This window comes from Scyliorhinus torazame, chromosome 6 (genome assembly GCF_047496885.1).
Source record: "Scyliorhinus torazame isolate Kashiwa2021f chromosome 6, sScyTor2.1, whole genome shotgun sequence".
NCBI lineage: Eukaryota > Metazoa > Chordata > Chondrichthyes > Carcharhiniformes > Scyliorhinidae > Scyliorhinus > Scyliorhinus torazame.
This window is the reverse complement of record NC_092712.1, coordinates 154,179,570-154,194,712: the sequence shown is the minus strand read 5'-3', so window position 1 is coordinate 154,194,712 and position 15,143 is coordinate 154,179,570.

The window sequence follows — 15,143 nt, the reverse complement described above, 5'->3', positions numbered from 1 at the left end:
AGACTCCAAATCAGTCAATGCAGTGATTTGAACACTTGAACACCTCCTGATGACCAAACACCAGGACACTGACGGCGTTCACTAGGGAATGACAACGTCACCATTGACACTTCTATACCAGACCATATAAATTCATGAACTTTGGACTCAACTTTTATTTTGTATTGTCTTACCCTCAAAGTCATTGCAACTATGATTTGGTCTTGTATCATATTGGATAGTCATCACAGTTATCATAACTTGTACATAGCATCACTTATCTACCTAGTTTGTTCAATTTTCTTTAACGCTGTACAGAAAATATGTAACACGAAAAAAGGGGGGATGTGATATACATCACTAAGGACACAAAGGGTTCATTTTTAAAAAAAATATATATTTATTAAAGTTTTTTAACACAATTTTTCTCCCTTACAAACAATAACCCCCCCCGTACAAAAAAAGAGAAATCGCGCAAAGCAAGATATGTACATGCCAAAATGATATATTTACACAGCTTTGTACACTGGCCCTCACCCGTACGTGCCAGTTTCCCCAACCCTTCATGTTATCTCTTGCTCATCCACCCTCCCAGGCAGTCCCCCCTTTCTCCCCCCCCCCCCCCCCTTCCCAGGACATCCCCTCCACACACCCCCACCCACCCCAAGGTTGCTGCTGCTGCTGACCGACCTTCCTCTAACGCTCCTCGAGATAGTCTAGGAACGGTTGCCACCGCCTGTAGAACCCCTGTGCAGACCCTCTCAAGGCGAACTTAATCCTCTCCAACTTTATGATCCCAGCATATCATTTATCCAGGCTGGGGGGGGGCTTCGCCTCCTTCCACATTAGCAAGATCCTTCGCCGGGCTACTAGGGACACAAAGGCCAGAATGCTGGCCTCTTTCGCCTCCTGCACTCCCGGTTCGTCCTCTACTCCAAATATTGCTAGCCCACAGCTTGGCTTGACCCGGACTTTCACCACCTGAGATATTGCTCCCGCCACTCCTCTCCAGAACCCCTCCAGTGCCGGGCATGACCAAAACATATGGACATGGTTCGCCGGGCTCCCTGAGCACCTTCCACATCTGTCCTCTACCCCAAAGAACCTACTCAACCTCGCCCCCGTCAAGTGCGCTCTGTGGACCACCTTAAATTGTATCAGGCTGAGCCTGGCACACGAGGAGGAGGAATTAACCCTACCTAGGGCATCAGCCCACAGACCTTCCTCGATCTCCTCCCCCAGCTCCTCCCATTTACCCTTCAACTCTTTACCAGCGCTTCCCTCTTCTTTCTACTCCTGGTGTATTTCTGACACCTTGCCCTCCCCGACCCATACACTACACAAAGGGTTCATGTACATACACTACACCTGGCTAGACACTAGAGGAAGCACCAGAGTCATGACACGCAGACAGTCAACCAATAGGTCAGTAAGATAGGACACGACCAATGGGCATTCAAGATACACACAGGTGACACTACCACAGGAGGGCATTACACCAACCCATATATAAGGACACAGCACACATGCTCAGTCTCTTTCCAGTGGAGACACTCGGTGAGTACAGGCACTCGGTGTGATTGAACATCACACCCACCACGTGGATTGTAGCAAACTGGTTAGTCAGTCTGAGTAGCTATTAGCAGGATTAACAGTAGCATTGAATCCAAGTAGGAGAGTTGTTAATAGTTTAATAAATGTGTTAAAGCTATCTCCAAGTCTGAACCTCCCTTTGTCAGAGTGCACATCAAGGAAGCAGCTTGTGCTATTTCAAGAGAAACAGGTGTTTACAAGTTATTTATGAGGGATAACTATTGCGTGGCGTTAGTCTGTACATGGTTTTATCAGCGGGTTCTGGAGCTGAAACTAGCCTAGTGTTTTGGGAGGTGGGTAACTGGGAGTTTGTTCGAATTCAGGCTGTACAAGTCATCAGTGGATAGAGGCCTGCAGAATAGTAAGAATTGTTAGTGTAGGAAGTGGAAATATCACCCTAGTACTGTGGATTATATTTGTTTGTAGTTGTGATTTAGGCACATTGTTAGGAAAGATTAGTGACTTACTGTATATCTTACTGTAATGTACCAAACATTGGATTGATTATACTCAGTGGCAGAAGTAGGGATATTGTAATCTTCAGAATTGAAGCTTCTCAACTTTTTGAACATCAAAACTGTAAATTTAAGCTTTCATATAAAAATAATAGATACATTATTACCCAATCCTGTGACCTCTATCACCTAAAAGGACCAAGGCAACAGATGAATGGGAACACCGTCACATGCAAGTTCCCCTCTAAACCACACGCCATCCTGACTTGGAAATATATTGCTGTTCCTTCATTGTCGGTCAAAACTCTGGAACTGCCTAATAGCACTGTCGGCATACCCAAAGTACACGGACATCAGCACATCAAGAAGATATCTCACCAGCTTCTCGAGGGTAATTAGGGATGGGCAATAAATGCTGACTTAGCTGGTGATGCCCTAATCCCATGAACAATTTAAAAAGAAAATCTAACATGGGTGCATTTCTGTGTGACCCTGGCGGCAAAATAACACAATACTGAGGTGGAGAGATCCGAATGAATCAGTTGACTTCTTAGTTAGTTAAACTAATTTATCTGCTGTAGGGTAGCAGTGAAGATATATCCCTGAGGTTGACCAGCAATAATAGCCAAGCATTTTTGATGACCGATAAAGGAGATTGTTGGAAGTGCACCTGTCCAGTCAAGATTGGCTTACCTGCAATGCCCTCCGTAGTCTTAATAGTGTCTTAGCATTTGCTGCCCACCTTGTGCTGCAGCCTAGTTCAGTCACTTCAAGAGAAGACGTGCCTAGGTACTCACAATTATCACGGTGAGGTGACAAATGATCTGCTCTGTGTATAAGCCATGTGCAACATTGCACCATGGTGGTCCTTCTTGCATCAAACCTTGCCACCAGCTTTTGTGATAAAATCCCCATTTCACCAGAAGTAGATAAGATGCATCCTACAGTATCTCATGGTTTCTGTTCTTTACACCTGCCAGTCAAGGGCTTCATCTACTTTTGCAAAAAAATTGAAGTGCTGTTATTGGCAGCAGGTGATAGACTCCAGAAAAATGCCACCATTTGCATGCATGGTCATGTGAAATAGCAAAAACCTTTTTTAAAAGTATACCATCCAACTTGTATGGTAACCTTGCACTTCCCAAATGGGAAAATAATTCATGCAAAAACGAAAATCTGTATATTAGGAGCTGAATGTTGGAACCTCACAGAGCACAAAAAATGTCTCAGCTGGACTGGTCACGTGGTATTGATTTATGCAATATATCGGAACACCTCAAAATATATGTAACATCAGGCACCGGCTAAATCGTAATCACAGGTGCTTACAATTGTTGCATAGAATCTACAAAACATAATTCAGTGACGTGATATGTTTACCATGGGTTCAGAAAATACACCGGTGTGAAACAGTTTGGTTGTTTCCTTCGTAATAGATGGAAAAGAAAACCAAGCACCATAAATTTAATTCCAACCATGTCCTATTTGTTGATGCTGAATATGCAAGCACCCTATTGTGCTTGGGATTTAATCTCACCCAAAGCCAATATAAGCCAACTAACATCAAAGACCTAGTTATACCATTGTGGTGAGAATTCATCTTGGAAGGCATCATCAGCATCAAATTTTATGTAGACCAGGAACACACTGCCTTTATTATAGAGGTAACAGGGCAGCACGGTGGGGCAGTGGGTTAGCCCTGCAGCCTCATGGCGCCGAGGTCCCAGGTTCGATCCCAGCTCTGGGTCACTGTCCGTGTGGAGTTTGCACATTTTCCCCGTGTTTGCGTGGGTTTCGCCCCCACAACCCAAAGATGTGCAGGCTAGGTGGATTGCCCCTTAATTGGAAAAAATGAATTGGGTACTCTAAAATGTAAAAAGAAATTATAGAGGTAACTATTGGTTTGATTGGATTGGATTGGATTGTTTATTGTCACATGTACCGAGGTACAGTGAAAAGTATTTTTCTGCGAGCAGCTCAACAGGTCATTAAGTACTTGGGAAGAAAATACATAACTGGGCAACACAAGATATACAATGTAACTACATAAGCACTGGCATCGGATGAAGCATACAGGGTGTAGTGTTAATGAGGTTTGATAGCATGAATGCAGTTTCATTGGGAATCATTAAGCACAAAGAGCTTAGATTCACCCAGAAGTATCATTGAATTAACCATAGTAGCAGTACCAAGTAGGACTTTAGCCCCTTAGAAATTGATGAAGAAAGTATCAGGAAAAAAGGCTTTTGGAACCATACCCCAATCTTTAATTCACCTCACTTAATGCTGAAAGTTTCCTGCTCATTTGGAGACTGGTAATGCATCTCTGCCAAAATCATACTGTATGAACTTGCATGGGACACATCCAGCTGAGCATGATTATTTCCCAGTGCTCATTGGGGCTGCAAACTACCCACCATGGGCAGGATAAATTATTAGCACTGCTATAAAAGTTCAGCCAGCGTGGGGCTGACCACAAAGGAGAGTGGACCTGGTGAGGTGTACCAGGCCACGTATAGGTAATGTTTACTGAATAATTAAATTTAAGAAACTAGTCGGACTCCCCTCACTTTGCAGCCATTTCAATGGTACCAGGAACTGTTTACCAAGAGAAACTTTTTTTCCTTATAAATTTAGTGTACCCAATTCATTTTTTCCAATTAAGGGCAATTTAGTGTGGCCAATCCACCTAACCTGCACATCTTTTGGGCTGTGGGGGCTAAACACATGCATACACAGGGAGAATGCGCAAACTCCACACAGACAGTGAACCAGAGCTGGGATTGAACCTGGGACCTCAGCGCTGTGAGGCAACAATGCTAACCACTGCGCCACCGTGCTGCCCGCTACCAAGAGGAACTATGACATTGCCTTAAAACCCTCAAAGATCACACTTAAACATACAAATGAGAAGTGCCATTGAGGGGCTGTATCAATGTAAATATGCAGCTAAGGCAGACAGACCGCAGACTTGGACTTGCACGTTGTTAAAGGTAACTATCCAGTCCTAATGGAGAGAACCTGGCTGGAGAGAAGGTACACTAGGCCACGGTAAATTTCATATCAGCTGCTGAAGCAGACCCAACTAAAAGGAGCAGAAAGTAACAGCTGCGATAAAATGTCTAAAAGCAGCTGTGGCCAAGGCTCAGACCTGTAGCGCTGGGGCGACGACGACAAAGGCTCAGCGTATTGTAACAAATGTGGTTCAGAGGGCAGCACGGTGGCGCAGTGGTTAGCGCTGCTGCCTCACGACGCCGAGGACCCGGCACCAGGTCACTGTCCGTGTGGAATTTGCACATTCTCCCCTTGTCTGCGTGGGGCTCACACCCACAACCCAAAGATGTGCAGGGTGGATTGGCCACGCTAAATTGCTCCTTAATTGGAAAAAAATAATTGGGTATTCAAAATTTTTTTTTAGAAAGTGGTTCAGGATTGAGAAACGAGAGGTGAGGAGCTTGCAAAATATGCAGATGAATGCTTTGACAAAAGTGTACTGAAAAATTCAACGAGGATGTCATGCAAAAATTCAACGATGAATGCATTCATGTGTTCCCTTCGTAAATTCTGAACCTCAGAGGAACAACAAATTGAAGGACGTTTCAAAACACCTGATCATGAGGAAACTCTCGAGTTCATTGGAAAGAACATGGAAGTTTGAAAAAAGCTGCAGACTCCTTTCATGCATCAATAGACAAGAATAAAAAGATTGCTGATTGTAAACAACGGCAACAACAGGAACAAAAGGAGTCAGCACAGAAACACATGAAGGATGTTTGGATGAGAGTTGCTCCAAATAACCAAATGAAAAGAGTTGGAGCTGCTCAGAGTGCAGACTGCAACACCAATATTCCTTTCCTGTTTGAATCTGTACAGCAGCATCTGAAGTCCAATGAACACATCAACAGCAAGAAGAATTACCATAACCTGACTCTGGTTAACAGTCCAACCCTGAAGGCTAAATTTAATTTGTTCTTAAAGGGTGAGAACCCTTTTGGAAATCCTCAGGAGCAATAGCTTCAACTAGATAGTTTAGAAGTTGCATTCCAGAAACTAGACCTAAAACGCAAGGGTGAATACAGTGAGAATGAAACCCTGAGGGGAGAGACTCGGGGTCTGATGGAGGCACGCTATAATCTGGAGAAGACATTGCAGAGGCTGTGCCATGAGATTCAGGTAAATGTGGCCCTGCTATGCAGCCTGGAGGTATAACGGTTGGCAACTAAAAAACAGACTGACAGCCTGGGGCAAGAAGTAAAGAACTAGCCTCTGAAGTGAAAGCTCTGAAAAAGCAGATGAATCATATTTTGTGACACGAGAACATGGCTAAACGTCGTGTTTTTCATCAAGGTCAAGAAGTATTGGCCAGGAACTATATGACCAGTGAAAAGTGGATACCCATCTTATTAGTATAGACCGGACTGGGCTACACCGTTCAAACTCTGGGAAGAGGGGACCTGTTCGAAGGGACTATCTTCATCTGAAGCATGCTGGGACCAAAGTGCTAGTGAATTGTGTAACCAGGGCTGTAGCTAGGGCATTACACAAAAAGGGAGGAGGGGGGAGGGGGGCAGGAGAGAGGGTTCAGTTGTCGGGGAAACTAGAAAACCAATTTAAAGGAGGCGGTATGAATGCAGGTTAGCAATGTGGCTGACGGTTACCAGAAAATAAAAGTGAGGGACAGAACAGGTGAATGTCGTTATGCACCAAGGAATTGTAGAAGAGTAGGGAAATTTAACATTAAAACAAATTTATAAGCTTTGTATCTAAATGCAAGAAGCATTCGTAACAAACGTAATGAGCTAATGGCACAAATGGAAGCAAACGAATATGATTTGGTGGGGATTACTGAAACATGGTTACAGGGAGACCAGGTCTGTGCACGTAGTATCTCGGAAAGATAGGCTGAAAGGAAAAGGAGGTGGCGCTGCCTGGTGGTGAAGAAAGGGATCAGTGCTGTAATGAGAAATGACATAAGCACTGGAGATCAAGATGTGGAAACAGTCCGGGTATAAATAAGAAATATCAACGGGAAAGTCCATGGTAGAAGTAATCTCAAGGTCCCCAAGCAGTAGTTCTATAGTTAGGTACACTATAAACAGGAAATACTAGGGACTTGCAAGAAAGGTACAACAATAATAGTGGGTGATTTTAGTTTTGCTGACATTGAGGGAGGGATTGTTGTCATTCCACCGCTCCACTAGTTTCTCTATCTCCCTCCTGTACTCTGACTCATCGTTGTTTCAGATCTGACCCACTATGGTAGTGTCATCAGCAAACTTCATTGACATGGTAGCACAGTGTGATCATGGCTGACCCCATCCTGGCCTCAACTCCATGTCCTGCCGATTCTCCATAACCCTTCAACCCATTACCAATTAAAATCTAACTCCTCCTTGAATTTACTCACTGGCCCTGCATCTACCGCACTCTGGGGTAGCGAATTCCACAGATTCAAAACCCTTTGATAGAAGTAGTTTCCTCTCAAATCTGCTTTAAATTTGCTACCTCTTATTCTAAGACTATGACCTCTCGTTTTAGAATGCCCACAAGGGGAGGCACCTTCTCCACGTCTACTTTATCCATACTATTTAGCATCTTAGATACTTTGATTTAGTCTTCCCTCATTCTTCTAAACTCTGGAGAGGATAGGCCTAAATTGTTCAATCTCTCCTCATACGACAAACCCATCATCTCTGGAATCAATCTCCTCTGAACTGCCTCCAATGCCTCTACATCTTTCTTCAAATAAGGGCACCAAAACGGCACAAGACTCCAGGTACGATCTCACAAATACCCTGTATAGTTGCAACAGCACTTCCTTACCTTTACACTCAATTCCTTTTACAATAGATGCCAACATTTCCAATTGCTTTCTTTATTACCTGCTGCACCTGCAGGCTAGTTTTCTATGACTCATGCACAAGGACACCCAGATTCCTCGGCGTTGGAGCATCCCTAAGTCTCTCCCCCTCTCCATTTCGATAATAAGTCGCCATCCCATTTGTTCAACCAAAATGCATGACGTCACACTTATCCATGTTAAACTCCATCTGCCACATTTTGGCCCACTCTTCTAATCTGCCTATATCCATTTGTAAGGTTATTATTTCCTCATTGCAACTTACTGTCCCACCTATTTTTGTGTCATCTGCGAATTTGGCTATAGAACCTTCTATCCCTGTATCCAAGTCGTTAATAAAGAATGTAAATAGTTGGGGCCCACGGACCAAACCTGTGGCACCCCACTAGTTACATCTTGCCATCCAGAAAAAGACCCATTTATCCTGACCCTCTGGCTCCCATTTGTCAGTCAGTCTCCTATCCAAGCTAATAAATTACCTCTAATCCCATGTGATCTCACCTTGTGAATTGTGGGCAGCATGGTAGCACATTGGTTAGCACTGTTGCTTCACAGCTGCAGGGTGCCAGGTTTGAATCCCGGCTTGGGTCACTGTCTGTGTGGAGTCTGCACGTTCTCCCCGTGTCTGCGTGGGTTTCCTCCGGGTGCCCCAGTTTCCTCCCACAAGTCTCGAAAGACGTGCTGTTAAGTCATTTGGACATTCTGAATTCTCCCTCTGTGTACCCGAACAGGCGCCGGAATGTGCCAACTAGGAACTTAACACAGTAACTTCATTGCAGTGTTAAATTAAGCCTACTTGTGACAATAAAGATTATTACCTTCTGTGCGGCACCTTATCAAATGCCTCCCAGATGTCCAGATATACTACATCTACAGGATCCCCATTATCCACTTTGCTTGTTACACCTTTGAAGAACGCTAGCAAATTAGTCGACCATTATTTGCCCTTCATAAAACCATGCTGACTCTGATGGATAGCGCTTTCGCAATCCAAATGTCCTGATATTACATCCTTGATGACTGATTCTAACAATTTTCCAACAACAGATGTTAAACTAACTGGTCTGTAATTTCCCACATTATGTCACCCTCCTTTTTGAATACGGGTGTTACGTTAGCATTTTTCCAATCCACTGGAACCTTTCCCATGTCCAGGGAATTTTGGAATATTATAACCAATAGATCCAATATTTCTGCTGCCACTTCCTTTAACACCCTAGGCTGTAGGCCATCAGGCCCTGGGGACTTGTCTGCCCTCAATCCCAATAGTTTGTTGAGTACTGTTTCCCTCTTGATGTGGATTGTTCCAAGTTCCTCTCTTTCCATTACCTCGGAATTGCCCATTCCTATAGGAATGGTGCTATTGTCCTAAATCGTGAAAACAAAGGCAAATAATTGATTTATCACCTTGCCATTTCTGCGTTCCACACTATTAACTCACTGGTTTCATCTTCCAAGGGACCAATATTCACTTTAGCGACTCCTCCCTTTTATGTACACGTAGAAGCTTTTGCTATCCTTTTTAATATTCTGTGCTAGTTTTTTTTGTAATTTACTTTCGCTCCTTAAAAAAAAAAAAAATTAGAGCACCCTTTCCAATTCAGGGGCAATTCAGCATGGCCAATCCACCTACCATACACATCTTCGTGTTGTGGGGGCGAAACCCACGCAAACACGGGGAGAATGTTCAAATGCCACACGGACTTCGACCCAGAGTCGGGATCGAACCCAGGACCTTGGTGTCATGATACAGCAGTGCTAACCACTGCATCACCGTGCTGCCCCTCCTTTGCTCTTTTTTTTGGTAAACATTTTATCAAGGTATTTTTGGTACAGTGACAACAAAATAAATATACATGAAACCATAAACATGGTGCAAAAGCCATTTACCTCTCACACAGGTCCCACCCTTATTGACCCCCTACTATAATCTAAACTACTCCCCCCACCCCCCAACCCCCCTCCTTGCTGACGATTAATTTCCCACAAAGAAGTCAACGAACGGTTGCCACCTCCGGGTGAACCCTAACAGTGACCCTCTCAAGGCGAACTTGATTTTCTCCAAACAGAGAAAGCTAGCCATGCCCGATAGCCAGGTCTACGACTTTGGGGGCTTTGAGTCCTTCCATGCTAATACTATCCATCTCCGGGCTACCAGGGAAGCAAAGGCCAGAACGTTTGCCTCTTTCTCCTCCTGGATTCCCGGGTCTTCTGACACCCCGAAAATCGCCACCTCTGGACTCAGCGCCACCCTTGTTTTTAACACTGTGATGTCCGCAAACCCCTGCCAAAATCCCCTAAGCTTTGGACATGTCCAAAACATGTGGACATGGTTCGCTGGTCCTCCCGCACATTTTGCGCACCTGTCCTCCACCCCAAAGAATCTGCTCGTCTGGGCCACTGTCCTGTGAGCCCGGTGAACAAAATTAAATTGTATCAGGCTGAGCCTGGCACATGTTGCAGACGTGTTGACTCTACTCAACGCGTCCACCCATAGACCATCCTCTATCTCACCTCCCAGCTCCTCCTCCCACTTGCGCTTCAGCTCCTCGGTCTGCGTCTCCTCCGACCCCATAAGCTCCTTATAAATGTCCGAGACGCTCCCTTCTCCTACCCACCCTCTGGAAACTACCCTATCCTGAATCCCCCTGAGCAGTAGGAATGGGAAGTTTGACACCTGTTTACGTAGGCAGTCCCGCACCTGCAGATACCTGAATTTGTTTCCCCTCGCCAACCGAAACTTTTCCTCCAACGCCCTCATACTCGGAAAGCTGCCCTCTATGAACATAACCCCCATTCTCTCCAACCCCACTCTCTGCCATAACCGGAACCCCCCGTCCATACTCCCCGGGGCAAACCGGTGATTATCACAGATTGGGGCACATACCAATGCTCCCACTGCTCCCACATGCCGCCTCCACTGGCCCCAAACTCTCAGAGCCGCCACCACTGGTGGAGTACCATGCCGGCGGGAATGGCAGAGGCGCAGTTACCAATGCCCCCAAGCTGGTGCCCTTACATGAACCCGCCTCCATACGCAGCAATGCCGACTCCTCCCCCACCACCCACTTCCTGATCATGGCTATATTAGCCGCCCAGTAATTGTTGCTAAATTTGGCAGCGCCAGCCCGCCCGCTCCCTGACTCCGCTCAAGCATTACCTTCCTTACTCGTGGGGTCTTGCGCGCCCAGACGAAGCCCGTGATCGCTCTGTTGACCTATGTTGCTGATTTTCTCCTTGGTTCAATTGCTCTGATTTATTACCTTTGCTCTCGAATCGCCAGGTATCTTTATGATACCGCCACGAGGTTCAAGTCCGAGTAATGATCAATAACCCAATACACCGATTTGTAAGATTCAAATCAAAGCACATTTATTATACGCAGTAATCGCTACTCATGCACAAATTCTACGTCTGAGCTACTTCTACAACTAACAGGCCGATACTTAACTTCGGACTGGCCCACAGGTCAGGGGAACAAATGGCCTTTCGTTCAGGTTCTGAGTCTGCGGGATTCGAAGTTGGTACGGATTGGTAGCTAGGAGCGCCTATATTGTAGCGAGCGTTGAATTAAGACTTACTTCTGTCGGGAGTCACAGCACCGGTCACGGTCAATGTTGGTTCGTGTTGCTGGGTGACCCGGGCAGGACGCAGAGGTGAAGAGAGAGCGATTTGAACTTGGGGCCTAACTCTTATAGTCCCCAGGGGCTTCCCGCCTTTCGGGGCGGACACTGTACCTGGTCCCAAGTGATTGGACTTTGTCCCAATTGCTTGGTTCGATTTTCTCCAATACTGGAGCGGTTCCCTGATCGATGGGCGGTCTTGAGGTGCTCGTTCACCTCCTTTGTGTTGGCTCCTGCTGGCGCCATGGAGTCTGGCTTTGCTTTGTGTGTCCAAAATGTTACTTATTGTTCCCGGGGATTGCTCATCAGTATGCAGAAGGCTGCTATTTTGTTATGCTGATGGTCGCTGGTATCGATGTTGTCTGGCCTTTGCAGAGGTAAATACACAGCAAACCTGCAGCTGCTGGTTTCTGTCCATGTTGGCTGACTTTCCCATCAGCCTTTGCCGTTCGCCATTTTAAATCGGGAGTTGGCCAATTTAGGTGGCTACACTCCCTCCTTGTGATCCTAACGCGAAGTGTGAAGGATCACATAACTACGTTGCTTTCCATTCCCTGACCTGGGGAGCACTTCTTTCATGGCCTCTACCCTGATCATAGCTATGCAAAAAACTTTTAACTGACAATTCTAAGGGGCGCTATGCCATACAGGGCATTACAAACCAATAAAAAATGGGAACCTCTAACTATTCTTAATACACTACACTCACTTAAACATTTCATCACTCTAACTTCCTCAACCATACAAACAAAATCATAGCAGTTTATACACATTTTTCCTGGCTTGGCAGTCAAGCTCAGGATCGTACAATTGCTCATGAACATTTCTTTACACTTCTTTATTTACAATAAAACCGCAAATGAATGCTCTTTATTATAGATCGCGGGGGTCGGGGGTCTGGTCGTATTTGAAAATAGGGGATCTGATCCTATATACCGGGGTGCGAGTGCGCTAGGCTCTCCTTCTCCAACACATAGTATGCACGATGCAGCAGAGTAACTTCAATACCAGCAAGGATTCTATTAAATAGGACAGGGAGTACCAGGTCATAAACCTGGCACACCAAGATGGTGCAGTGTTGCTGGTGACTGGGCTCTGGGTACTGTGGGGAAGTGAATCATTAACGGCTGCGGCGCTTGAAGTCATGGGGTTCGCGTTCACGCGCAACCAAATGTCCATTATTATGGTGATGATCCATGTGGAGGAAGTCCTCATGACTCTTCTCTTTTCTTTTCTTCTCCGGTCCTGGAGCTTCTGGCGTTCTGTGGAAACGAGCATAGTGTCTGTAACTATCTTGGTTTAACATCTCGTACGATAGTCTGTCTGTTCTTTAGTGCCGATTACTCCCTTTATAATTGGTCACTATATGTGACTCCCTCATTTTTTTTTCAAAAACCGAATTTTAGGACAAGACACACTTCCCAATAATGAACCAGTGCGAGCCGTCTCGCAGACTGCGCGATCTACCATCCAAATGTTTCAGGATGTAAATAGCATGTGGTTGGCAACCTAAGGATTACCTGAAACAAAACAAAACTTTTTGAACTAAAATTTCCCAAAATGAGCTGCGTATGGGCCGCGACGGGTAAGAGTTGGATGGAGTCCCCGGGTAGGACGGCTACCAATGCCGTGTCTCCCCTACCCGAGCGTAGTTGACCAGAGGGGGGGGTTCCCAGGCAGGGCGGGTCCCAAGCCATTTCTCCACTGCCTGAGCAACCGACAAGAAGGGGCAAGAAATGTAGTCATCGTGGTGGGGCTGCCGTATTGGTTCCTTCCTTGAACCAGAAGAGCAGTAATGAACGGGGGTCTGTGGTCTCTGTCGACAGACGAGTTCCACTGAACTGGCGGCTGGGACCTTAACAAGTCTCTGCAGACAAACTAGTTCCGCTGAACTAGCGTCTGGCCAATAGCAAGTCTCTGTGGGCAAGTCCTCAGAGGTTTCGGCCGAAGAGGCGTGGGGCTGTGAAAAAAAATTTGCAGTCTGACAAACAACATGTAACAAACTTACAAACAACGTAAAACATGCGGCAGGTTCCATCAGAAAGGACACCGTTTCTCCCAAGCAGTTCCTTTAAAACATCATCTGGACACCTCAGTTATCGGTTGCGAACAGGGTCGCAAAGGGGTTCTCGTTCTGGGAGTCAGACCAAGGTCGTCATCTTCTCCCGGATACCAAACTCTTGAATGTATTAAGGTTGATAGGGCTGCATGGTGTGATTTGGGGTCGCTCTCGTCGTTTCGGACGAGTCTGTATGAGTTGTCTGTGCGCCAATAGGTGGTGTCTAGTTGTGTGGGGACTGAATCGGGGTCGTCATGGTAGTTCGGTGGTCGGTGGTGGGGTTTGTTTAGGAAAGTGATCATGAAGGGATCACTCGGATCGTAGTCGGAATCGCTGGGTATGGGTCCTGTTGCATGGGGATAGTAGGGAGGCGTGCTGTGGCTATCGTCCGAGTCACAGTCGCTGTCTGTGCTGCTGCAGTCTGTGGGTGTTCTGGGGCGGAGTGTATATTTCGGGGGTGGAGTCGAGGTCGAGTCCGTGGCTGGGCGTGTTGGGGGATGGTAGGGTTACGTTGGCTGTGGGCGGGGTGTGGTGTGCTGCGTCGAGCATGATGTGGTGTGAGTGGTTAGACTGTGTTCCATATGCCTTCAGCTGGTTGATATGGAACCACGCAGTCTTACCGTTGGGGTACTTTATTTTATATATGGAAGGGCTTACCTTGTCCGCAATGGAGTACGGACCCGAGTACTTTGGTGACAGGAATGTGCTGGGGTTGTATACGGAGAGCATGACTTGCTGTCCTACACTGTACTCAGTCGCATGCACTGTCTTGTCGAAACAAGCCTTGCTCTGTTTCTTCCTTGTGCCCAATTTTACTGCGGCTGCTAGATAAGCCGTTTTAACATTTTCCACTAATTGCTCTACTGCTTTCTCGTGTGTGAGGGCCGTCACTTCGGGGCTGGTCGAGTCTAAACCTAATAAATATTCTGTGCCTTTCATGGGGCGTCCGGTCATGAGGGTGTGTGGGGTGTAACCTGTGGAAGTTGAAATAGTGTTACGCAAAAACATCAGCGCCAAAGGAAGGACTGAGTCCCAAGTGGTGTTGTTCAGCTGGACCATTTTTCTGAGGGTGGATTTTAGGGTCCGATTCATGCGCTCCACGATACCACTCGACTGTGGGTGGTATGCTATGTGGAATTTTTGGGTGATGCCAAATATCGTGAGGACGTTCTGCATGACACGTCCCGTAAAATGGGAACCTTGGTCGGATTCAATGCTGCGGGGGAGTCCCCATCTTCTAAAGATGTGGAGGGTCAAAATCTTGGCTGTGGTTTTTGCAGTGTTTGTTTGGGCTGGGAATGCATTTCGTAAACGTGTCTATCACCACGAGTACATATTTATAGCCAATCCTGCAAGGGGGCAATGGTCCTATAAAGTCAATCTGAGGTTAGTCCAGGGGCCATTAACGGGTCGGGTGTGGCTGAGTTGAGCCTTTTTGGCATATCTGTCCGGATTATTCTGGGCTCAGATAAGACAATTCTCGATGTAATGGTTTACATCCTCCTTTAAATTCGGCCACCAACAAAGCTGCTTTAGATGGGCTGTAGTGGGATCGATTCCCTGATGTCCATGAC